The 25528-nt window shown below is 38.9% G+C and overlaps 1 pseudogene; it reads right to left on the bottom strand.

The window, feature by feature from the left end:
• Positions 1–317: 317 nt before the first annotated feature.
• LOC145122566 (uncharacterized) lies at positions 318–25080 on the bottom strand (annotated as a pseudogene).
• Between the last annotated feature and the right edge of the window lie 448 nt (positions 25081–25528).

Below are 25528 nucleotides of genomic sequence, written 5' to 3'. Positions count from 1 at the left end.
TCATTATTATTGGTGTTTTGGTCAGAGGCTTACAATGGTAGATGAAAAGGGGAGTCGATTATTGGTTGGGCAGAAAAAAAAGGAACAGCAACAAGGGCTTTCTTATAGCTTCTTCCCTTCCTATTAAAAACCTCCTACTTTGAGTTGTAGTTTAATTTTTTTAAATTTTTTTTCATTATTGTTTTAATCTAACTATGTAAAAAGTATTGTTTACTCTATCCAAAGTAAGGTTGTTAGTTTTTAACAATTAATTGATACTCAAGTTTTCTATAATATTAAATAAATATATTTGAACATAAACATAAACAGGAAACCCCTTAGCATATCGAATCCCTCAAACAATCTTGATGTTTTGGTTTGATCTTGACGGGTTTACCAAGCTTAGATTTATCTTCCATTTTTGCAATATGACGAGCCTTGTCAGAAACAGAAACAGGAAACCCCTTAGCATCATCCCATGATTCCAAAATTACCCCTGACCCCACACAAAGCTCTTGTTGATAAAAAGCTGCAAATTGGCGAGCAGCGAGACCCTGATCATCTTCAGGTAATTGGACAGTGCCAATACCATCTTTTTCTTCTATATGCAAACTGCAATCATAGAAAAGCGGGCCATGTGGAACCTATCAAAAACACGTGTAAATGTATATTAAGTCTGTTATTAAGTGAAAAATTTAAGTCATGTAATGTTTATGTTTACCTTGCATCTTAAGTGGTTTAAGTTGTGAGGAGGAGATCCGCTGATCCATCTAAAGGATCCAACAAGAAATGATCGTCTTATTTTATCAACCGAATAATAATTTCTTGATACAAAAACCACATTATTTTTTACATCTTTCTCAACAACATACCTGCATGGAAACATAACATGTATTTTTTTATAAATAAATAAATCTTCAAATATTTTTATATAATAATAATAATAATAATAATAATAATAATAATAATAATAATAATAAAAGGTTTACCATGGTCCTCCTGGAAGACCCAAACCTTGGCGTTGACCAATTGTGTAAAACAAGAAGCCCCTGTGGACTCCTAAAAAATCATCTATTTCAGCTTCTAATAGTATACCTTCTTTTTCACCAATATGTCTTTCAACAAATTCACTATACCTAATCTGTAAAATAATTACATAAATTTCCATTTAATATATATATATATATATATTCTCCAAAGTTGGGATTTTTGTTAACAAACATAACATAAACATACCTTCCCAAGAAAGCATATTCCCTGTGAATCCCTTCTTTCTTGGTTAGGCAAATCAAATTTCCGGGCAAGCCTTCGGACTTCATCCTGATAATTTGATAGGTTTAAATAGTAAATTCATAAATTGTGTTTTGTTTATCATAAAGCAAACTTACTTACTTTTGGAATACATCCAAGAGGAAGCACTAGTCTTTTAAGTTGAGCTTGTGAGAGATATGAAAGAAAGTATGTTTGATCCTTCACCTAAAATTCTAACATGTATCCCTCAATGACAGGTGTTAGTAAGTTGGTAATGAAAATAAGTAGAGCATATCTTTACCATATCCTTTGATAGCTGAAGAAATGAAAGCTCATTGGTTTCATTTGTAAGGGGTTGAATAACTTTTGCGTAATGTGCAGTACAAGGTTGTAGAACTCGTTACTCGGCACCTGCTCGACCGACTACCCAGTAGCGAGTACTCGGGAGTACTCAGATTCGGTAATTCATGTAGAAATATTTTTAGGGACATTATATATGTCAAAATTTAAGTTAAAATCATAAGTTGATTTAAATATATAACAAAATTTTATACATGTGAATACACAAAAATTGAAAAACACATAATGGTCTCACTTCATGAATAACTACTGAAAATTTAAGATATATATGTAGTAATAATCACATGTATGTGTGTTAAATAATAGATCATTAAGTATATTATACATATTAATCGCCGAGTTGACCGTCTTTTACAACACTGCTCAGTTCGGTAAAGGGTCGATCGGGGAGTACTCGGGATTTTGCAACTCGCCTCGGTAAGGGGCCTAGTAGCAAGTACTCAGAGGAGTACTCGGTCAACTCGGCGAGTTTTACAACACTAGTCCAGAAGTAACAAACTCAAAATCCATGTTACTGATGGCATCCATGAACGCACCTACAGATATAAAATAAAAATGAAATTAATGACAAATGAGAACAATAAAAGATGAAAGCAAGCAATATGATTACGCACCAAATTTGATTCTTGTATTGCAAAGAACATCAGGGTTAGGTGTAGACCTGGCAATTTCAGACACGAAGACACGAATCTATGAGAGACACAACACGACACAAATACACGACACGAATACATCTTAAAAATTGAGATAAAGCTTATTTCTCGTCGTGTAATCGTATCGTGTCAAATTCGTGGCTGACACGTTTTCATGACACGAATACACGAATTGACAGGTCTAGTTAGGTGTACGCCCACATTAATACTCATCAATAAGGTAAGATACCTGCAACATTGTAACTTGTAAGCAATAAGTTTCATTGATGATGATGAATGTGAGAAAATGCATCAAGAGGGTATGACTAACCACTTTGTCCCAATATTCATCTGTCAGATGTACAACTTCCAGTGCAACAGCTACCTGAAAAAAAAATGTTGATATATATCCTTCAATACTAATCAAACTTGGAAGAAACAAAGAAAAAGATCACATAATTAGGGATTTGAGTGATAGAATCGAGAAGTTAATTTGTTAAAACAAAGCAGGGAAGTGTTTTTAGCCTTCAAATTCAGTTAAGAACTAACGGAAATCTGAAGATAAAATGAGATGGATAATATGAAGGTGAATCAAACAACCTGATTGCAAACAGCTTTTGTGTACTTCAAATCCTCTTCCCATGGATATTCTGACCAAAATTTCTCGAAATCTTCCTACGGACGAATTCATTACCAGAACTAGCTAAGGAATTATAGGTTTCAAGCTTCAAAAAGCTCAAAGACAAAGAGAAAGGTACAAGTAAAATAAGAAACCAATAAGAGAGGAGATTTTTGTTCATTTCAATCATATCATCCACCACAAAAATCGATGTTAAATTCATGAATTGGAGCAGATGTATCATATGACAAGAGATGAGCAAATTTGCAAAAACTTACAATTTGAATTTTAGATAACCAACAAAATTAAGTTTATATTCGAAACCAGACATTGTGGGCATAAACCTGAATGATTTTATTCGTATATGCAATGTAATGTCAATCAAAAGAAAAGCATACGCACTTGGAACCAGATTTTAAGGTAGAAAGCGGTGCAGGAATGTCCGGTTGCGTAGAGGAGGCGAAGTGCGACACTGCTATCAACGCCACCACTGAGAAGAACCGCAATTTTGAGAGGGCGCTTCCTAAAAAATCACCTGTTTCAGCTTCTAATAATATACCTTCTTTTCCACCAATATGTCTTCCAAAGTTGGGATTTTTGTTAACAAACATAACATAAACATACCTTCCCAAGAAAGCATATTCCGTGTGAATCCCTTCTTTCTTGGTTAGGCAAATCCACTATCCGGGAAAGCCTTCGGAATTCATCCTGATAATTTGATTGGTTTAAATAGTAAATACATCCAAGAGGAAGCACTAGTCTTTTAAGCTGAGCTTGTGAGAGATATGAAAGAAAGTAGGTCTGATCCTTCACCTGAAATTCTAACATGTATCCTTCACTAACAGGTGTCAGTATGTTGGTAATGAAAATAAGTAGAGCATATCTTTACCATATCCTTTGACAGATGAAGAAATGAAAGATCATTGGTTTCATCTATAAGGGGGTGAATAACTTTTGCATAATGTCCAGAAGCAACAAACTCAAAATCCATGTTACTGATGGCATCCATGAACGCACCTACAGATATAAAATAAAAATGAAATTAATGACAAATGATACCAATAAAAGATGAAAGCAAGTGTCACACCCCCAACCCAGCCGGCGGAAACGTCCGGGGGTGGAGGACTTCATTTGTAGTATCACAACACATGCATCATAGTAATCAAAGTACAAACAACCATTGTATTTAAAAGTATAAGTATTTACATGTGTTCAATCATTGTATATTGAAACCAAAATAGTTATACAAAAGAAGAAGAAATGACTCATAATAGCTCCATCTTTTCAAAAAGCTCGGGGAGTACCTGTTATTATTTCCCTGAGAATACAAGTAATTTGAAAATAGAGTATCAAGAATAAGTTGAGTGAGTACAAAAGTCTTTATGTTTGACAGGGTGTCTTTGTATCTTGATTATGAAAACTATTCCAGAAAATCCCATATTTTCTGTTGTATATGAAAAGTAGTTTTATTCCCATAAAACCGTTCTATTTTGTAAACCAATGTTCTATATTTGTAAAACTTGTAACTGAGAGTGTGCCTGGCTTCACCAGTTGTTATTGAAAACTATAGTATACCATTGTACTTTGTATTTTGTAAACTGGTACTTTGAAGATGTACTTACGTTTAGTTGTTTATACACTAACGTGTTGTTAATATCTTTTTAATGAGTTATTATAACCATACTAAGACATGAACGCCTGAAACAAACGCCTTGTGAGCGTTTAAACTGTTGATAACAATTGCCACTCATTGGCGTGTATGCCTGACTGTAGCTAGCAGCCTAAGCGCGGGGTTGTCAATCCCGATATAGATCTACACACAACTTGTTTCGATCCCCGGACTGGAGATTCTGGTTATAATGTCAGGACTTTACCTTGGTTGTCTAAAATGAATTAAACAACCTGAATTGAATGTCTCATAAAAAGCATATAAACGTTACATGTATATTAGATATGAAAACCCAATCATTCTGAAATAAATGATTGACAGTATGTTCTTGAATTAGTATTCCGAACATGTATTTGACAAGTGTAAACTCTTGTTTTGTTTTGAATCAAAACCCTTGTTTCATGTAAAACAGTGTATTCTAGTATACTTGAATCATGAATAATTGTTCTATGTATCATAAATTATACCTATTATAATTTATATGTGCTTTATGAATTGGTAAATAACTATTTTTGCATGTAATCCTTTGCTCAACATGTTACAAAGGGTAATTAAACTGACGAAATAACTTTTATATTTATATACATATACAATTTTATATATAAGTAAAATTTAAACGACCTTCGGACAAATAACCGGTACTATAAGTCCACATCCAAACAAGGAAAAGGACCTAGAATGAGTTATTAGTCCTAAGCCTTTTAAATCTTATTTATATTAATATATATATACAAATATGAATATTTGGGAAAAATATAAGTTTATAAAAGAGTTCAATATTTGGAGTATTTTTGATGCTTTAAAATAGTTTTATAGTGATTTGAAATCATTTATTTATAACACAAAGTTCTTGTGTTATACTTGCATTCTCACCCCCCCCCTCCCCCCCTTAAAACAATAGAAATTATGAAAATACGGGGGTATGAACTCACTTGATATATGGAGAATCGGACAGAGTTTTGACAGGAGAGAGGTTACTTCTCGGGAATCTCGGGGCTTCGAGGCTTGCTTAGGGTGAAAAGTGTAAAAAAGGTCGGAACCCTCGCATGCCTTATATAGGCCGAAGCCTCGGATCCGAGGCCATGCGAGGCTGCCGCGTGTCGGACAGGTGGCGAAGGGAGGGAAGCTTCTTCGGACCGGAGGCTCGCTGCTGGCTGGCTCAGATTGGACCAGAGTTCGGTCCAATAGGAAGAGGGCACGTGCGAAGGGGAGCGTACGAGGGGCGTGCGAGGGGTGTCTTATGCGAAGCTGTCCGCTTCTAAGTGGACCTCGGCTGCGGTCCAACCAGGAGGTGCCACGTACGGCTTCGGTCCAATCAGCAGACGCCACGTGGAAGCTCGCATGCGAGGGTGACGTGGCATTACTATTCATGCGAAAATTCCCGATTTTTCCTATTTTTCTTTATTTTTGTGCCAAAAACTTGTAAAATTCATAACTTTTGCATACGAACTCCGTTTTTGACGTTGTTTATATGCACGCGTAGGTAAAATTATACTCTACAACTTTCGTTTAGACTTTGTCGGCTAGTTTTGAATTTATTTTTAATATTATTATTTTTAACAGACCGGGACAGGAAAATCCGTTAAAAATTCATAACTTCTTCATCCGACATCCGTTTTTGTCTGTCTTTTTACCGTTTTACTACTAATGACGAGACCTTAGATTCTCGTTTAGGTTGTGTCGGCTAAAAACCACCCGATCTTTATTTCGAGTTTTTAGCTGTACATTGTTATACTGAAATTTAGAAAAATCATAACTTCCTCATACGAAGTCAGATTTTGGCGTTCTTTTTATGAAAGTTCTCGGTTTAACACAAACTACAACTTTCATTTGTCGCGGATTTTTGATTGGTCATAACTTCTTCGTTATAACTCGGAATTTAGTGTTCTTTATATTTTTGGAAACCTTGTTACAATCTCTATCACCTGTTTCATCCCAATTGAGATTATTTAATAAATTATTTTTGAGGGTCAATTATGTAAATATACACAGTATGCCAAAATTTCTCTTTATTAATTTAAAAAGAAGTACAAATTGACCTACACTATTACATAGGTTTGAAATAATGGTTTGTTACATTATCCCCCGTTAGAGAGAATTTCGTCCCGAAATTTACTTTATAGATAGACTAGGGAAAAAGATGTGGGTATTTCTGTTGCATTTGATTCTCCCGCTCCCAAGTGAATTCAGGTCCCTCTTTGCATTCCAGCGAACCTTCACTATTGGGATGCGGCTTTGTTTGGTTTTCTTAACTTCCATGTCTAGTATCTCTACGGGTTCTTCCACAAAATTGAGGCTCTCGTTTAACTCGATTTCCTCGAGTGGTATCACAAGAGTCTCGTCGGATAGACACTTTTTCAAGTTTGAAACGTGGAAGGTAGGATGTGATGGGTTTAGGCCATAAGAACATCCTATGTGCTCATACAAACCCTAATGCTTGGATCTAGGTTTCTCTATTGTATATGCAATTCATCCAAGACTTTAAATCCTAGATCTAGTATATGATAATCAATATAACATATAAATTAGGGTTTAGATCATACCTTAATTGTTATGTAGCAATAACAATCTCAAATCCTTCTTGTATTGACTTTAGAAAGCTTAGAGTCACAAATGTCACTCCTCTAATGGTTCACAAACACCAAGAGTAAGAGGATGAAGAAGAGAAGAGAAGGAGGCTACCAAAAACGTGTGGAAACCCTAATCAACAAGTTCACCACGTTTTTGAGTCATAAGGGTCCTTTAAATAGAGAGGCTATTAGGGTTATCAAACAAGGAAACCCTAATTTGGATGCTTAAGCCCTAAGCAACCCATGGACTCCTTCCTTAAAGGCCTAGGACGATTTCTAATGGGTATCCCCATAGAATTCGTCCACCCCTTTAATATGTAGTCCATTAGCTCAATATTCAACTATCATACAATTGACAGTTCTAGTCCCTTAAGTTTAATTAATCTCTTTTAGCCACAAAACTAATTACCAATTAATTATTGACTAATATTAATTAAACAATATGATTTCTCCTTTAATATATTATTCTCATAATATATTAATAAATCATATTTAATCCTTTCTCTCCATAATTCATCCTATCAAGTTGCTTTGGTGAAGGTAACCCAAAAGGACCATGCACCATCGGGTCAAGTACCTACCAAAATAGTTATGGACTTAGACACTAATCCAACAGGATGAATGTTACTTAGTTCTTGGGGTAATCGAAGTTTGTAAGCTACAGGGCCAATTCGGGCAAGAATCTCGAATGGTCCTATGTAACTTGGATTCAATTTGTCACGCTTTCCAAAGCGTATCATGCCCTTCCAGCCTGAGACCTTTAACAAAACACGGTCACCGAACTGGAATTCCAAGGGTTTTCTCCTTTTGTCAGCGTAGCTTTTCTGTCTATCTCTGGAAGCTTTAAGTCGCTCCCGAATTTGTACGATCTTCTCGGTAGTTTCCCGAATAATTTATGGACCAGTGAGGGTAATGTCAGGAGTTTGACCTCTAGCTAGCTACGTTTCACCCACTTCAGCCCAGCACAGAGGGGATCTGCACTTGCGGCCATAGAGGGCTTCGAATGGAGCAACTTTTATGCTAGTGTGATAACTGTTGTTATAAGAGAACTCAACAAGGGGTAAATGAATATCCCATGCCTTTCCAAAGTCTATCACGCAAGCTCGTAACATATCCTCTAACGTTTGAATCGTCCTCTCACTTTGTCCATCGATTTGCGGATGGTAAGCTGTACTCATGTCTAGCCTAGTTCCCAGAGAGTTTTGTAAAGACTACCAAAAATGAGAGGTGAATCTACTATCTCAGTCCGAAATAATAGATATTGGCACACCATGCAGTCTAACAATCTCCTTGAGGTATGTTCTTGTTAGCTTCTCCATCTTGTTAGTCTCCTTGATTGGTAAGAAGTGTGTGGATTTGGTTAATCTATCGACGATTACCCAAATAGTATCATAACCACTTGATGTCTTGGGTAACTTGGTTATGAAATCCATTGTAATCCGTTCCCACTTCCATTCAGGGATCTCAGGTTGTTGTAATAAACCTGAAGGTTTCTGGTACTCTACCTTAACTTTGGCGCAAGTAAGGCACTTGCCCACAAAGGTAGCGATTTCGGCCTTCATGTTAGGCCACCAATATAGTTTCTTAAGGTCCAGATACATCTTGTCTGAACCTGGGTGGATGGAGTATCGGGTTTTGTGTGCTTCATTCATAACCACATCTCTGAAACCACCGAACTTTGTTGTCCAGATCCGGTTCATGAAATAATAGACTCCATCATCCCTGACTTCGAAGTTCTTATCCATTCCTCTCAGGGTTTCACCTGCCATGTTTTCGGGTTTCAAGGCTTCAAGTTGAGCTTCCTTGATCTGCGTGGACAGATGCGAATGGATTGTCATGGTCAACGACTTTACCCGGCGTCCCGGGTATTCTTTTCTACTAAGGGCGTCAGCTACTACGTTTACTTTACCAGGGTGATAAAGAATTTCACACTCGTAATCGTTCAGTAGCTCCACCCATCGTCGTTGTCTCATATTCAGCTCTTTCTGATCGAAGATGTGTTGGAGACTTTTATGGTCCGTGAATATTGTGCATTTCGTGCCATATAAGTAATGTCTCCAGATCTTCAGAGCAAACACCACTACTCCTAGTTCAAGGTCATGTGTTGTATAGTTGACTTCATGTGTCTTTAGCTGTCTTGATGCATAGGATATAACATTTCCTCTTTGCATAAGAACACATCTAAGCCCTTGATTAGAAGCATCACAGTACATTACGAAATCCTCTGTCCCTTCAGGGAGAGACAGGACCGGTGCACTACACAAGGCTCGCTTCAGCGTTTGGAACGTTGTTTCTTGCTTTTCTCCCCAGCTAAAGGTTACACCCTTTTGGGTCATAGTACTAAGAGGTTTAGCTATTCGAGAGAAATTTTGAATGAATCTGCGATAATAGCCAGCAAGACCTAAGAATTGACGGATTTCTGTAGGTGTTTTGGGTGCTGACCAGTTTTCAATTGCCTTTATTTTGGAAGGGTCGACGTGTATTCCTTCTGAACTGACCACGTGACCTAGGAAATCTACCTTCCTGATCCAAAATTCACACTTTGAAAACTTCGCATAGAGCTTCTCCGATCTAAGAGTTTGTAATATTTGACGAAGATGTTGGCCATGTTCCTCTTTGCTTTTTGAGTAGATAAGGATATCGTCAATGAAGACTATAACGAATTTGTCCAAGAATGGACGACACACTCTGTTCATCAGGTCCATGAACACTGCAGGTGCATTCGTCAATCCGAATGGCATCACTATAAACTCGTAATGACCATAACGTGTTCTGAATGCGGTTTTGGGAACGTCTTCCTCCAAAATTCGTAACTGGTGATACTCGGATCTTAAGTCTATCTTCGAGAAGTAGTTCGCCCCTTGAAGTTGGTCGAACAGATCGTCAATGCGAGGCAGAGGGTATCGATTCTTGATTGTATGTTTATTCAGCTCGTGGTAGTCTATACAAATGCGGAATGATCCATCCTTCTTCTTTACGAACAAAACCGGTGCTCCCCAGGGTGAGAAGCTTGGTCTTATGAAACCTTTGCTTAGGAGTTCGTTAAGCTGGCTGGATAATTCCTGCATTTCAGAAGGTGCAAGACGGTAGGGGGATTTGGCTACGGGGGTAGCTCCAGGGATTAAGTCGATTCGAAATTCGACTTGTCCTTTGGGAGGCACCCCTGGCAGATCATCAGGAAATACATCGGAAAAGTTGCAGACCTCGGGAATGCTCGCGATGTCTTTCACTTCTTGCTTTTTGTCTACCACGTGAGCTAAGAATGCACAGTACTCCTTACGAAGGTATTTCTGTGCCTTGATGCAAGAAATGATCTGAAGGTTCGTTCCAGGTTTGTCGCCGTAAATAACAAGAGTTTCGTTAGTTGGCAAGTTCAAATGAATAGCTCTTTCATAGCATAGGATGTCAGCATGGTTGGGGCACAACCAATCCATGCCTATTATGATGTCAAAACTTTTGATAGAGACCGGCATAAGGTCTATTGAGAAAGACAAGTCATTTAAGGTAAGGGTACATCCTATGTATATATCATTGGTGGATTCGGATTTCCCGTTAGCCATTTCTACTGTGAAAGTTTCCTTTAGTGGTTGGGAGTTTTGATTTAGTAGATGTTTAAAGTTATGGCTCACGAAGCTCCTCTCAACACCACAATCAAAAAGAATGCATGCATAAGTATTGTTGAGAAGGAACGTACCCATGACCACTGCAGGGTCTGCCACCGCTTCTTCGTGACCCAGTGCTAGAATTCTCCCAACCCCACCGGCATTTCCAGCTTTTGGACAATCTCTCTTGAAATGCCCCACATCACCGCATTGGTAGCATGCTCGACCTACTCCAGCGGCAGGTACTTGGTTAAGGGGTTGAGGTGGTGTTCTACAGAATCGGGCAGTATGCCCTTTCTTGTTACAGTTACGGCACTGCATCTCTGGGCAATTTCCAGTGTGGTGAAAATTGCACTTGTTGCATTTAGGGAGGTTACAAGCACAGGGCTTAGTTGGTGCTGGGTTGTTAGGGGCAACAACAGGCACATTAGTAGGTATGGTAGCAGGTACAGTAGTAGCATGGACTACCACTATTTGTTGCTTCTTTGAAGGTTCCAGAGGAGATTTGCCCTTCCTTTTGTTCCAACCCTTCTTTTTGTTGTTGTTGTTGTTCTCTCTAGGTTGTTCTGGGGCAGTAACCACAGATTTTTGACGATTTCCGTGGTCAATAAGTGACTGTGCCAGTTCCTTGGCACTGTCAAAGGTGACAGGCCTAGATGCAATGACACTTACTTGTATCTGGGGCGACAGTCCCCAAATATACCTTTCAATCTTTTTGCTCTCTAGAGCAACCATTTCCGGACATAGAATCGCCAAGTCACAGAACCGATTTGTGTAAGTTGTTATGTCTGCACCGGCCATGGTAAGACCCCAGAGTTCTTGTTCCAGTTTCTGAATTTCCCCTCGCGGGCAGTATTCCCGCATCAACATGGTTTTTAGGTTCTCCCAGCTTATAGTATTAGCCACTATCAAAGTCAGTGACTTAACATGGCCATTCCACCATGTTAGGGCCCTATCTGAAAAAGTAAAGGCAACAAATTTAACCTTGCTACCCTCTGAACAGGAGCAAATTTCAAAGATTGCTTCTGTCTTCTCTATCCATTGCCTTAAAACCATCACTCCTCCAATTCCATTAAAGGTCCTGGGTTTGGCATTCGAGAAGTCTTTAAAAGTGTACTCTCTCGAGTGCTCATGACCCTCGACATGGTTAGATGGATGTGCACCAGCTCCCAACCCACTAGCACCAGGAGTATTGATATGAGATAAGGCAGCCGCTACAACTGCCGTGACTGCCGCTTGGAACATTGCAGCATCGAATTGAGGAGGTGGTGGTGGAGGTGGCGTCGGTGCTTCAGTTTCATTGTTACGTCTTGGATTCCTACGAGGAGGCATCTTTTTCTATAAAAGTCAATAAAAAGATAGTGAGACATCAAGAATGAATATGAATTTGTTATCTCTGAACTTAAACACTTAATTCACAAGAAGCTTGTAAAGAATTGGAAATAGATGTCCACTGCAAGTACAACTTGCAACAGGATAATATAAAATGGAGTGGTTATTTTTCAAAGAGTATGAAAATACATGTCGATTGTGTTGGTATATATGTAATCTGTATACTTGACCTTAAAGCAGGACCACAGTATTGTGAAAGTATCGACATCAAACCGACCTACCGAAAATAAAAATTTTCGCGGTCGTATTGAAAAGTATGAAAAATAACACTGGAACATATCCATAATCCCAAAATATTTGGAATGGAATGTTTGTGAAAATTGTAATAATTCTTGTAGAAGTAAAGTGCTTATTATTTTATTGATACTTGATTTTGTACATATCCTGAAAGTAGTCTATACATTCAGTATATTAAACTAGAAAGTAGTATACTACTTGCGGTGGTTGCTACGACGGTTACTGGGTTCTGCTTCGTCTTGCGATTTCCAGCGCCTTTCTTAGGCAGCTTGATGCGCCTTTTAAATCTTATTTATATTAATATATATATACAAATATGAATATTTGGGAAAAATATAAGTTTATAAAAGAGTTCAACATTTGGAGTATTTTTGATGCTTTAAAATAGTTTTATAGTGATTTGAAATCATTTATTTATAACACAAAGTTCTTATGTTATACTTGTATTCCCCCCCCTCCCCCCCTTAAAACAATAGAAATTATGAAAATACGGGGGTATGAACTCACTTGATATATGGAGAATCAGACAGAGTTTTGACAGTAGAGAGGTTACTTCTCGGGAATCTCGGGGCTTCGAGGCTTGCTTAGGGTTTGAGACTTGATACCGGGGCTTTAGGGGTTGTATATGAGCTTATGGAAGTGGAAAATATGAAAGAGGGTGAAATTTAGGGTGAAAAGTGTAAAAAAGGTCGGAACCCTCGCATGCCTTATATAGGCCGAAGCCTCGGATCCGAGGCCATGCGAGGCTGCCGCGTGTCGGACAGGTGGCGAAGGGAGGGAAGCTTCTTCGGACCGGAGGCTCGCTGCTGGCTGGCTCAGATTGGACCAGAGTTCGGTCCAATGGGAAGAGGGCACATGCGAAGGGGAGCGTGTGAGGGGCGTGCGAGGGGTGTCTTATGCGAAGCTGTCCGCTTCTAAGTGGACCTCGGCTGCGGTCCAACCAGGAGGTGCCACGTATGGCTTCGGTCCAATCAGCAGACGCCACGTGGAAGCTCGCATGCGAGGGTGACGTGGCATTACTATTCATGCGAAAATTCCCGATTTTTCCTATTTTTCTTTATTTTTGTGCCAAAACCTTGTAAAATTCATAACTTTTGCATACGAACTCCGTTTTTGACGTTGTTTATATGCACGCGTAGGTAAAATTATACTCTACAACTTTCGTTTAGACTTTGTCGGCTAGTTTTGAATTTATTTTTAATATTATTATTTTTAACAGACCGGGACAGGAAAATCCGTAAAAAATTCATAACTTCTTCATCCGACATCCGTTTTTCTCTGTCTTTTTACCGTTTTACTACTAATGACGAGACCTTCGATTCTCGTTTAGGTTGTGTCGGCTAAAAACCACCCGATCTTTATTTCGAGTTTTTAGCTGTACACTGTTATACTGAAATTTAGAAAAATCATAACTTCCTCATACGAAGTCAGATTTTGGCGTTCTTTTTATGAAAGTTCTCGGTTTAACATAAACTACAACTTTCATTTATGAAAGTGTTTTGCTGGTTTTGTCGCGGATTTTTGATTGGTCATAACTTCTTCGTTATAACTCAGATTTTAGTGTTCTTTATATTTTTGGAAACCTTGTTACAATCTCTATCACTTGTTTCATCCCAATTGAGATTATTTAATAATTTATTTTTGAGGGTCAATTATGTAAATATACACAGTATGCCAAAATTCCTCTTTATTAATTTAAAAAGAAGTACAAATTGACCTACACTATTACATAGGTTTGAAATAATGGTTTGTTACATTATCCCCCCGTTAGAGAGAATTTCGTCCCGAAATTTACTTTATAGATAGACTAGGGAAAAAGATGTGAGTATTTCTGTTGCATTTGATCCTCCCGCTCCCAAGTGAATTCAGGTCCCTCTTTGCATTCCAGCGAACCTTCACTATCGGGATGCGGCTTTGTTTGGTTTTCTTAACTTCCCTGTCTAGTATCTCTACGGGTTCTTCCACAAAATTGAGGCTCTCGTTTAACTCGATTTCCTCGAGTGGTATCACAAGAGTCTCGTCGGATAGACACTTTTTCAAGTTTGAAACGTGGAAGGTAGGATGAATGTTACTTAGTTCTTGGGGTAATCGAAGTTTGTAAGCTACAGGGCCAATTCGGGCAAGAATCTCGAATGGTCCTATGTACCTTGGATTCAATTTGTCACGCTTTCCAAAGCGTATCATGCCCTTCCAGGGTGAGACCTTTAACAAAACACGGTCACCGAACTGGAATTCCAAGGGTTTTCTCCTTTTGTCAGCGTAGCTTTTCTGTCTATCTCTGGAAGCTTTAAGTCGCTCCCGAATTTGTACGATCTTCTTGGTAGTTTCTCGAATAATTTATGGACCAGTGAGGGTACTGTCATGAGTTTGACCTCTAGCTAGCTACGTTTCACCCACTTCAGCCCAGCACAGAGGGGATCTGCACTTGCGGCCATAGAGGGCTTCGAATGGAGTAGCTTTTATGCTAGTGTGATAACTGTTGTTATAAGAGAACTCAAAAAGGGGTAAATGAATATCCCATGCCTTTCCAAAGTCTATCACGCAAGCTCGTAACATATCTTCTAACGTTTGAATCGTCCTCTCACTTTGTCCATCGGTTTGTGGATGGTACGCTGTACTCATGTCTAGCCTAGTTCCCAGAGAGTTTTGTAAAGACTGCCAAAAACGAGAGGTGAATCTACTATCTCGGTCTGAAATAATAGATATTGGCACACCATGCAGTCTAACAATCTCCTTGAGGTATGTTCTTGTTAGCTTCTCCATCTTGTCAGTCTCCTTGATTGGTAAGAAGTGTGCGGATTTGGTTAATCTATCGACGATTACCCAAATAGTATCATAACCACTTGATGTCTTGGGTAACTTGGTTATGAAATCCATTGTAATCCGTTCCCACTTCCATTCAGGGATTTCAGGTTGTTGTAATAAACCTGAAGGTTTCTGGTACTCTACCTTAACTTTGGCGCAAGTAAGGCACTTGCCCACAAAGGTAGCGATTTCGGCCTTCATGTTAGGCCACCAATATAGTTTCTTAAGGTCCAGATACATCTTGTCTGAACCTGGGTGGATGGAGTATCGGGTTTTGTGTGCTTCATTCATAACCACATCTCTGAAACCACCGAACTTTGGTGTCCAGATCCGGTTCATGAAATAATAGACTCCATCATCCCTGACTTCGAAGTTCTTATCCATTCCTCTCAGGGTTTCACCTGCCATGTTTTCGGGTATCAAGGCTTCAAGTTGAGCTTCCTTGATCTGCGTGGACAGATGCGAATGGATTGTCATGGTCAACGACTTTACCCGGCATCCCGAGTATTCTTTTCTACTAAGGGCGTCAGCTACTACGTTTGCTTTACCAGGGTGATAAAGAATTTCACACTCGTAATCGTTCAGTAGCTCCACCCATCGTCGTTGTCTCATATTCAGCTCTTTCTGATCGAAGATGTGTTGGAGACTTTTATGGTCCGTGAATATTGTGTATTTCGTGCCATATAAGTAATGTCTCCAGATCTTCAGAGCAAACACCACTGCTCCTAGTTCAAGGTCATGTGTTGGATAGTTGACTTCATGTGTCTTTAGCTGTCTTGAGGCATAGGATATAACATTTCCTCTTTGCATAAGAACACATCCAAGCCCTTGATTAGAAGCATCACATTACACTACGAAATCCTCTGTCCCTTCAGGGAGAGACAGAATCGGTGCACTACACAAGGCTCGCTTCAGCGTTTTGAACGCTGTTTCTTGCTTTTCTCCCCAGCTAACGGTTACACCCTTTTGGGTCAGAGTAGTAAGAGGTTTAGCTATTCGAGAGAAATTTTGAATGAATCTGCGATAATAGCCAGCAAGACCTAAGAATTGACGGATTTCTGTAGGTGTTTTGGGTGATGACCAGTTTTCAATTGCCTTTATTTTGGAAGGGTCGACGTGTATTCCTTCTGAACTGACCACGTGACCTAGGAAATCTACCTTCCTGATCCAAAATTCACACTTTGAAAACTTCGCATAGAGCTTCTCCGATCTAAGAGTTTGCAATATTTGACGAAGATGTTGGCCATGTTCCTCTTTGCTTTTTGAGTAGATAAGGATATCTTCAATGAAGACTATAACGAATTTGTCCAAGAATGGATGTCCACTGCAAGTACAACTTGCAACAGGATAATATAAAATGGAGTGGTTATTTTTCAAAGAGTATGAAAATACATGTCGATTGTGTTGGTATATATGTAATCTGTATACTTGACCTTAAAGCAGGACCACAGTATTGCGAAAGTATCGACATCAAACCGACCTACCGAAAATAAAAATTTTCGCGGTCGTATTGAAAAGTATGAAAAATAACACTGGAACATATCCACAATCCCAAAATATTTGGAATGGAATGTTTGTGAAAATTGTAATAATTCTTGTAGAAGTAAAGTGCTTATTATTTTATTGATACTTGATTTTGTACATATCCTGAAAGTAGTCTATACATTCAGTATATTAAACTAGAAAGTAGTATACTACTTGCGGCGGTTGCTACGACGGTTACTGGGTTCTGCTTCGTCTTGCGATTTCCAGCGCCTTTCTTGGGCAGCTTGATGCTCCCTCAGTTCTCTGATCTCTGATTCAGCAGCATTAGGTTGCCTTTGAAGGGATTCAGTATGGTGCTGGGTATTATCTTGTATTTCTTCAAGACGAAGGATATCTGCAGTGTTAGCCTGCGCAGCCGCATTCACTTCTAGGATTCGATTGATTGACATCCTTGATTGATCGAATTGTCGAGCTATTCGGTTCACGATAACTGGAAGAGCTCTGTCGGCTGTGATGGGTTTTGAGTATTCTAACACTTCCTAAGTGTACATGCAACCCTAATAACCTTGGATCTATGTTTGTCTAATAATCATGCAAACTTGAATTCCAAGGTTATATTCCTATCTAGCATACATGGGGAACATTTTTAACTTGAATGAAAGATAGAATAACTTACCTTGTTGTTGATTATGATCCTTGAAACCTTGTGAGCCTAGCACCCCAAGTGCGATGCCTCAAATGCTTCACACAACACCAAATGCAAAGGAGTAAACTTTGAGAGAGAATCTTACACTTGCAAAATCGGCTCTAGCCCTCTTGTTTCTTATGTGTAGCCAATTTTGGTGGAGAATGGGTTTCTTATATAGTGTTGACACATCTAGGGTTACACCATGTAAACCCTAATGTGTCATGACTCTTCATTTTCATGACCCATGGGTTTGTAACTCCCATGGAGCATCCATGGAGCATCCTATGGGAGATTTACATAATCTACCCATATATTTAATTAGTTATCTTTTGATCACTTAATTAATTCTAAATTAATTCTTGATCAAACTAATTAAATAATATTATTAATATATTAGAACTTATAATATATTAATAAACCATAAGTGTTATTTCTCTCATTTTAGTTTATCCAATTGCATGGTGCCATGCAACCCAAATGGACCATGTCGGGTCGGGTCAAGTACAAACCAGAAATAGTTATGGACTTAGACACCTTATCCAACAGTCTCTCACTTGGATAAGTCTAATAACTATAACTGCAATACTTCAGGAACCGATCGGCAATCGTAGCTCTTTCAAGGTCTCTCGGAACTGAGAAGATGATGATACGCCATTTAAGATAAGTGATCATATAATCCTCTGTTCTAGATATCAGCCGGACAAATACATGGAACAATGTCTTACTTATTGTCCAGCAGTTTGTTTCCCGATTTCCGATTTGTTTGACAGAGAACTTAATTGAACACATCAACTTAGTTCTGACCGGGCCCGCTACATAGGTCAAAAAAAATCATCGAGGGGCCCAGATATCAGCTTCTAATCCAAGAAGGAACAGATAAACTTAGACTCATATGTTTGTTCTACTACTCATTGAATTATACACAAGATCACATTTTATAACATCGAGTTACCAATGCGTTTTCATACAATCAATGCATAACCAACTCATAAGTAACAAATCATATATCTAGGTTTGAAGACTTATATGATATTACCGTCTCACGATCACTCGAGATAAATTCCATGAAGTGATTCCAGTGAGCGTGGGTTGAGTCCAATGCTCAGAACTTATGAGCACTCATGAGTGTTGTAGCCATGTTCAACAACTTAGACCTCTGCAACCAATCATGACAGTCTTGATTCATACATACTTCCGACATATGACCGACTGTGGAGGTTCGAATAATATGATATACCAAACATAATTATTCTGGAAGTCAAAACATGCAAAAGAAATATAGTAAACGATCGACAAGAGATAGCAACACTTTACTCATAAATAAAACACCTTTTATTCATCATCTAATGTCAATTACACTTTACAAATTTCAAGGTTATCTAACTACTAAATCTAATATCATCCTTCAGCCCTATGCTCCGAGCATGCTGGAGATGCTTGACCCGAGTCAGTCCCTTCGTGAGGGGATCTGCTGGATTCTCATCCGATGATACCCTCTTTGCCACGAGGAGTCCTTCTTCTATTCGATGTCTGATGAAATGGTATTTTCTGTCGATGTGTTTGGATCTCCCGTGATCCCTTGGTTCCTTGGCTAAGGCAACTGCACTTTCACTATCACAGAAAATTTCCATTGGCTCTTTAATAGCTGGTACAACTCCAAGGTCTCCAATGAAGTTCTTCAGCCATATCGCCTCCTTTGCTGCCTCGCTAGCTGCTATATACTCTGATTCGCAAGTTGAATCAGCCACTCTCTCTTGCTTGGAACTCTTCCAAGAAATTGCTCCTCCATTTAAGGTAAAGACCCAGCCTGACTGAGAGCGGAAATTATCCCTATCAGTCTGAAAGCTAGCATCACTATACCCTACAACTCTCAAGTCTTCACTCCCACCGAGGGTAAGGACCAAGTCTTTAGTCCTCCGTAGGTACTTGAGGATATTCTTTACCGCAGTCCAGTGTGCCTTGCCAGGGTTCCCCTGATACCTGCTAACCATGCTCAAAGCAAAGGCTACATCAGGTCGAGTACACGTCATAGCATACATGATCGATCCTACAGCCGAAGCATAAGGTATTCGACTCATTTCTGCTATCTCAGCCTCAGTACTAGGGCTTTGTGTCTTACTCAATCTGGCGTTACTCTGGATAGGTAACTCTCCTTTCTTGGAGTCCTGCATGCCGAATCTCTTCAGTACCTTATCCAAGTAGGTACTCTGACTAAGTCCAATTAGTCTTTTACTCCGGTCTCTCAAGATCCTTATCCCTAGAATATAGGCAGCTTCTCCTAGGTCCTTCATAGAGAAACACTTCCCAAGCCAGGACTTAACTTCCTGCAGAGTTGGGATGTCATTTCCTATGTGTAGTATGTCATCCACATACAATACCAAAAAGCTAACTATACTCCCCCTAGCCTTGACATATACACAAGATTCTTCTTCACTCCTAGAAAAGCCAAATTCCTTGACTTTCTCATCAAAGCAAAGATTCCATCTGCGAGGTGCTTGCTTTAACCCATAAATGGATTTCTCAAGCTTACACACTTTATTAGGGTACTTTGTATTGACAAAACCCTCTGGCTGACTCATGTAAACATCCTCAGCCAACTCTCCATTAAGGAAAGCGGTTTTGACATCCATTTGCCATATTTCATAGTCATGAAATGCAGCTATGGTTAACAGAACCCTAATAGACTTAATCTTGGCCACTGGAGAAAAGGTCTCATCATAATCAACTCCCGGAGTTTGTGAGAAACCCTTTGCAACCAGTCGTGCCTTATAAGTGTGTACATTACCATCCATATCGGTCTTCTTCTTGAAGATCCATTTGCACCCTACAGTCTTACGACCTGGTACATTCTCAACCAAGTTCCAAACTTGATTGTCATACATGGACTGTATCTCGCTGTCCATTGCCTCTTTCCACTTGGCTGACTCAGGGCCTGCCATGGCTTCCGTGTAACTGTTAGGTTCATCCAGACCTATTAGTGTCTCATCACTGATAAGTGTATCACCTTCCGCAGTAATATGGAATCCATAGTAATGCTCAGGTGCATTCCTAACCCTTGTGGAACGCCTCAGAGGTACAGACTTGTCAATTGGCTCAACAGAAGTTTCCTCCTCAAGTTGAGTGCTAGGGTTTGAAGTTCCTTCACCACTTGACTCTTGAATTTCTTCAAGGTCAACTTGCCTCCCACTGTCTCCTTGGCTTATGAACTCTCTCTCTCGAAAGAAAGCCCTCCTAGCTACAAAGACCACACTCTCACTAGGTCTGTAGAAGAGGTAACCAAAGGATTTCTGTGGGTAGCCGATGAAAATACACCTCTCACTTCGAGGTTCGAGCTTATCATGAGTCTCGCGTCTCACGAAAGCCTCGCAACCCCAAATCTTAATGTGGTCTAGTTTGGGTACTTTACCAGTCCACATCTCATGAGGAGTTTTGGCAACTTTCTTTGTGGGAACTAGATTAAGGATATAGGCGGCAGTCTCTAAGGCATAACCCCAAAATGAGATTGGTAGCAAAGCTCGACTCATCATGGAACGAACCATATCCAACAAGGTTCGATTACGCCTCTCAGCTACACCATTCAACTGCGGTGTCCTGGGAGGTGTCAATTGTGAGACAATCCCACATTCCCTAAGATAGTCGAGGAACTCTGAACTAAGATACTCACCACCTCGATCGGATCGAAGCATCTTAATGTTCCTGCCCAATTGATTCTCGACTTCCTGTTTAAACTCTTTAAACCTCTCAAAAGTCTCTGACTTATGCTTGATTAAGTAGACATATCCATATCTACTGTAATCATCAGTAAAAGTCAAATAATAACGATTAGCATCCCTTGTGGCATGTTTGAAGGGCCCACACACATCCGTGTGTATAAGATCCAACAAACCTTCACCCCTCTTACAAGAGCCTGTGAAGGGTGACTTTGTCATTTTTCCAAGTAAGCATGATTCGCAACTATCATCTGACTTTAGGTCAAATGACTCCAATACTCCATCCTTTTGGAGTTGGCCTATGTGTTTCTTGCTTATATGTCCAAGACGACAATGCCATAATGATGCTTTATCCAAGTTATTATCATTAACAGAATCAATACACAATACATTATTTCCTAAGTTATCAACCACATATACAGTTTCATACACACCATCACAAGGTAATGCTTTAAAATAAAGAACATTATTAAAGAAAGCATTAATCGAACCAACTTCATTATCAAATGAAAAGGTGAAACCTTTTTTATACAATGCATGAAAGGAAATAATATTTCTTGCCATTTCTGGCGAATAACAACATTTATTCAAATCTAAACTAAACCCACTACTTAGCGATAAAGTATAAACTCCAATCTTGGTGACAGGTAAAGCTTTCCTATTCCCCATGATTAAGTTTATTCTTCCATGCTCCACATTCTCACTTCTTCTTAGTCCCTGCAAATCAGAACATATATGAATACCACAACCGGTATCAAGGACCCAAGAGTTAGAATGGGGTGAGTTATTAGATAAGATAGTGTAAATACCTGCATGGTTGGGTTTAACTTTCCCATCCTTCACATCTTGCTGGTATTTTGGGCAGTTCCGCTTCCAATGTGACTTTTCATGGCAATAGAAGCATTCAGCCTCTTTTGGGTCAGAAGAAGGAGTGACGAAACCTTTCTTGGTTCCACTTGAAGAAGAGCCATCAAGGGTCCTAGCCTTGGTACCCTTCGAAGAGATCTTCCTCTTCTTCCCTCTACCTTTCCCGATTGCCAAAACCGGGGCGGAGTTTGGAGTAGGAGTGTTAACAACCGACTTACCCTTAAGACCTGTTCTGCGGTCTTGAGGAGTCCCTGAAGTTTGCTGAGTGTGACCTCTTCCTTATTCATGTGATATGTCATGCGGAATTGATCATAACACGATGGTAAGGAGTGCAAAATGATATCTATTGCAAGCTCCTCTGGGAAGTTCACATTAAGCTTCAGCAACCGATCCACATACCTTTGCATTTTCTGCATGTGGCTCGTGACGGATTCCCCGTCCTTCATCATGGTTGTTATGATAGAGCATATGATTTCATACCTCTCTTGTCGTGCACTTTGATGGTATCTTTCCGTCAGATCTTGGTGCATTTCAAAAGGGTAGAAGTCCTCATAGGACTTTTGGAGTTCCGCTGTCATGGTGGCCAACATGATGCATGCCACTTTTGTAGCATCCCTTTCATGTGCCCGGAAGTCAGCGATCTCCTGGGGAGTTGCAGTGGTCTCATCAATCTCCTTAAGCTCCTTGTCAAGGACATATTCTTTGTCCTCGTAGCGGGTAATCATCCTGATGTTTCTGATCCATTCATTGAAGTTGGATCCATCAAAAGTGACTTTCCCACACAAGTTCATAAGGGTAAAGGAGCCATTAGGATTAGAGCCAGAAGCAGCATTGTTTGAAGACATGTGAAAGAAGAGAACAAGATTAGTTTAGATATTAAGAGAGTCCTTAATAAAACACCCAAATGTAATATTAAGGCTAGGATCCAATCACAATATATTGTAACTTAGAAGAGGTATGCCGTAATCCAAGCTATAACATATTTGAAAGGTAGGTGAATGACGATTCACCAATTTCCACCATGAAAAACGAAATATAAATATTAGGTTTTTAATTGGTTCTTAGAAATTCCTAGATTCTTTTGAGATTCAATGAACTTTTCAAAGGCATGTTTCAATCTCGAGTGTGCCCTCCAAGTTTTGTGACTGGGATACCGAGGATCACAAAACGAGGTGTGAAGTAACCATGCAAATCACTTGGTACCCTCAAGGTTTATCACTCAATCGATGTGCCGGTAAACCACACACGCTCCACCGATGCTATGGTAAACCTTAAGTCACCCTTTACCTACCTTGTTAAGTCCAAGTTAGTGTGCCGGTTAACCACACACGCTCCACCAACGACTTAAACAAAGTGTAAAGTGTAATTTCATGGATTAGCACCTTATTCACATTTTCCTAAAGTAACTAAGATTGGGAATTTAATAAAAGCATTTAGTTACGTTATAATATTCATCATACTTTTAATGAGAATTTATAAGTCCTTGTCTTACCCGTTCGGCTAACGACCCTCCACCGATCAAGGAAGCGGTGGGTGAGAGTGGACACCCATTAAGTTGTCATTTTATAGGCAACAACCTTATACCCCCCTTATAGACCGGCTTCGTGAATGAGGCGTACTAGCGGTAAGACGACTTGACGTTATACATATATATATTAGTAACTTATAATATTATAAAGTATAAGGGTTGAATTTTAACTATTAAAATTCTAAGGGTTGGAACTAAAGTTTTAATCAAGACTTTACATGTTCCAAAACTTGAGGGCAAGTTTTGTAAACTTCCAAAACTTTTCATTTCTTATAACTTATGAATTAATTGAGTAATAAAAATGAAGACTCTTCATTTTTATAACTCTTGTGTTCTTTTAATGACTTTAATAAAAGTGAGACTTTTGGTTTTCCATAACTTGAGGACAAGTTATGGACTCCATTAAAACACATTATGATCATGAATTAAACTACCATGAAGGTTACAAACAATTCCTATGATCATCTAATCTTCATAAGTTCAAGAACATGAATATGAACACTTTCAAGAATCAAAAATTACACTTAAAAAAAAAACTTGTAATTTTAATAATTGCCATTGTAAATGGATTAGCATAAACATTACACCATCTAAAACAAGCTTTAAAACATCAAAACAGTTTAGGGTAATGTTTCTAGTCCATTTCCAGCAACAAATGTGCAAACTTTCATACGAGCAGAAAACAGAAAAACTTTTTTTTTTCAAGCTGTTTACACGCAAAAAAAAAACAAACAAACCTAGGCTCTGATACCACTGATGGGTTTTGAGCATTCTAACACTTCCTAAGTGTACATGCAACCCTAATAACCTTGGATCTATGTTTGTCTAATAATCATGCAAAGTTGAATTCCAAGGTTATATTCCTATCTAGCATACATGGGGAACATTTTTAACTTGAATGAAAGATAGAATAACTTACCTTGTTGTTGATTATGATCCTTGAAACCTTGTGAGCCTAGCACCCCAAGTGTGATGCCTCAAATGCTTCACACAACACCAAATGCAAAGGAGTAAACTTTGAGAGAATCTTACACTTGCAAAATCGGCTCTAGCCCTCTTGTTTCTTAGTGTCCCCAATTTTGGTGGAGAATGGGTTTCTTATATAGTGTGTCACATCTAGGGTTACACCATGTAAACCCTAATGTGGCATGACTCTTCATTTCCATGACCCATGGGTTTGTAACTCCCATGGAGCCTCCAGGGAGCATTCAATGGGTTTAACCCAACTTGATTATCCATGGAGCCTTTTAGCCCACTATATAAGATATGGAAGATTTACATAATCTACCCATATATTTAATTAGTTATCTTTTGATCACTTAATTAATTCTAAATTAATTCTTGATCAAACTAATTAAATAATATTATTAATATATTAGAACTTATAATATATTAATAAACCATAAGTGTTATTTCTCTCATTTTAGTTTATCCAATTGCATGGTGCCATGCAACCCAAATGGACCATGCCGGGTCGGGTCAAGTACATACTAGAAATAGTTATGGACTTAGACACCTTATCCAACAGCAGACTTGTGGCATTGTATCCGTACCACTTAATTCGTTGTCCTCAAATGGTTCTTCATCTGAGTCTTCTTCTGGATCCTCCTCCGGATCCTCCGCTACCCATCCTTCATTGCCATGATTTGGAAAATAAGGGTCCCCTGGTAGATGATGTCCTGCCATTGTATCTGTTCGAGAATAAGGTTATGAGAAATGCCTGAAAAACTAAAGCATATAGATGTTTAAAATATTCTTATAGTATTTTATGTTCTGTTCTAGAGTTTCTTCTATAGTTGGTAAGTTTTAGACATGTCACAACACTACTATCACTCCCAAACACATGTTGGTCATATCTGAAATCAATATAGTTGATCAAGCTATATTAATTCTAGATATGATTACATAACTGCCCGAGTTTGACTGTAATGTTCAACATCCAAATACTTTTAAGTTCTTATGACTATGTACTTGTAGGTATGAGTGTTAGTATACTTCTTGTAAATATACTTAGAATTCTTAAAAAGTACGCTTGTAGTCAGAGCTCTTAGCCCTAATGTATTTATAGTTTGTATATCTTTTATGGATTGATATACTGAGTTCACTATAAACAATGCTCTGATACCAATCTGTC

This window comes from Lactuca virosa, chromosome 6, assembly GCF_052849685.1.
Source record: "Lactuca virosa cultivar CGN04683 chromosome 6, Lactuca_virosa_CGN04683_v6, whole genome shotgun sequence".
NCBI classification, from domain to species: Eukaryota; Viridiplantae; Streptophyta; class Magnoliopsida; order Asterales; family Asteraceae; genus Lactuca; species Lactuca virosa.
The sequence above is the reverse complement of the archived record's forward strand: the minus strand, read 5'-3'. Positions and strand labels throughout refer to the sequence as shown.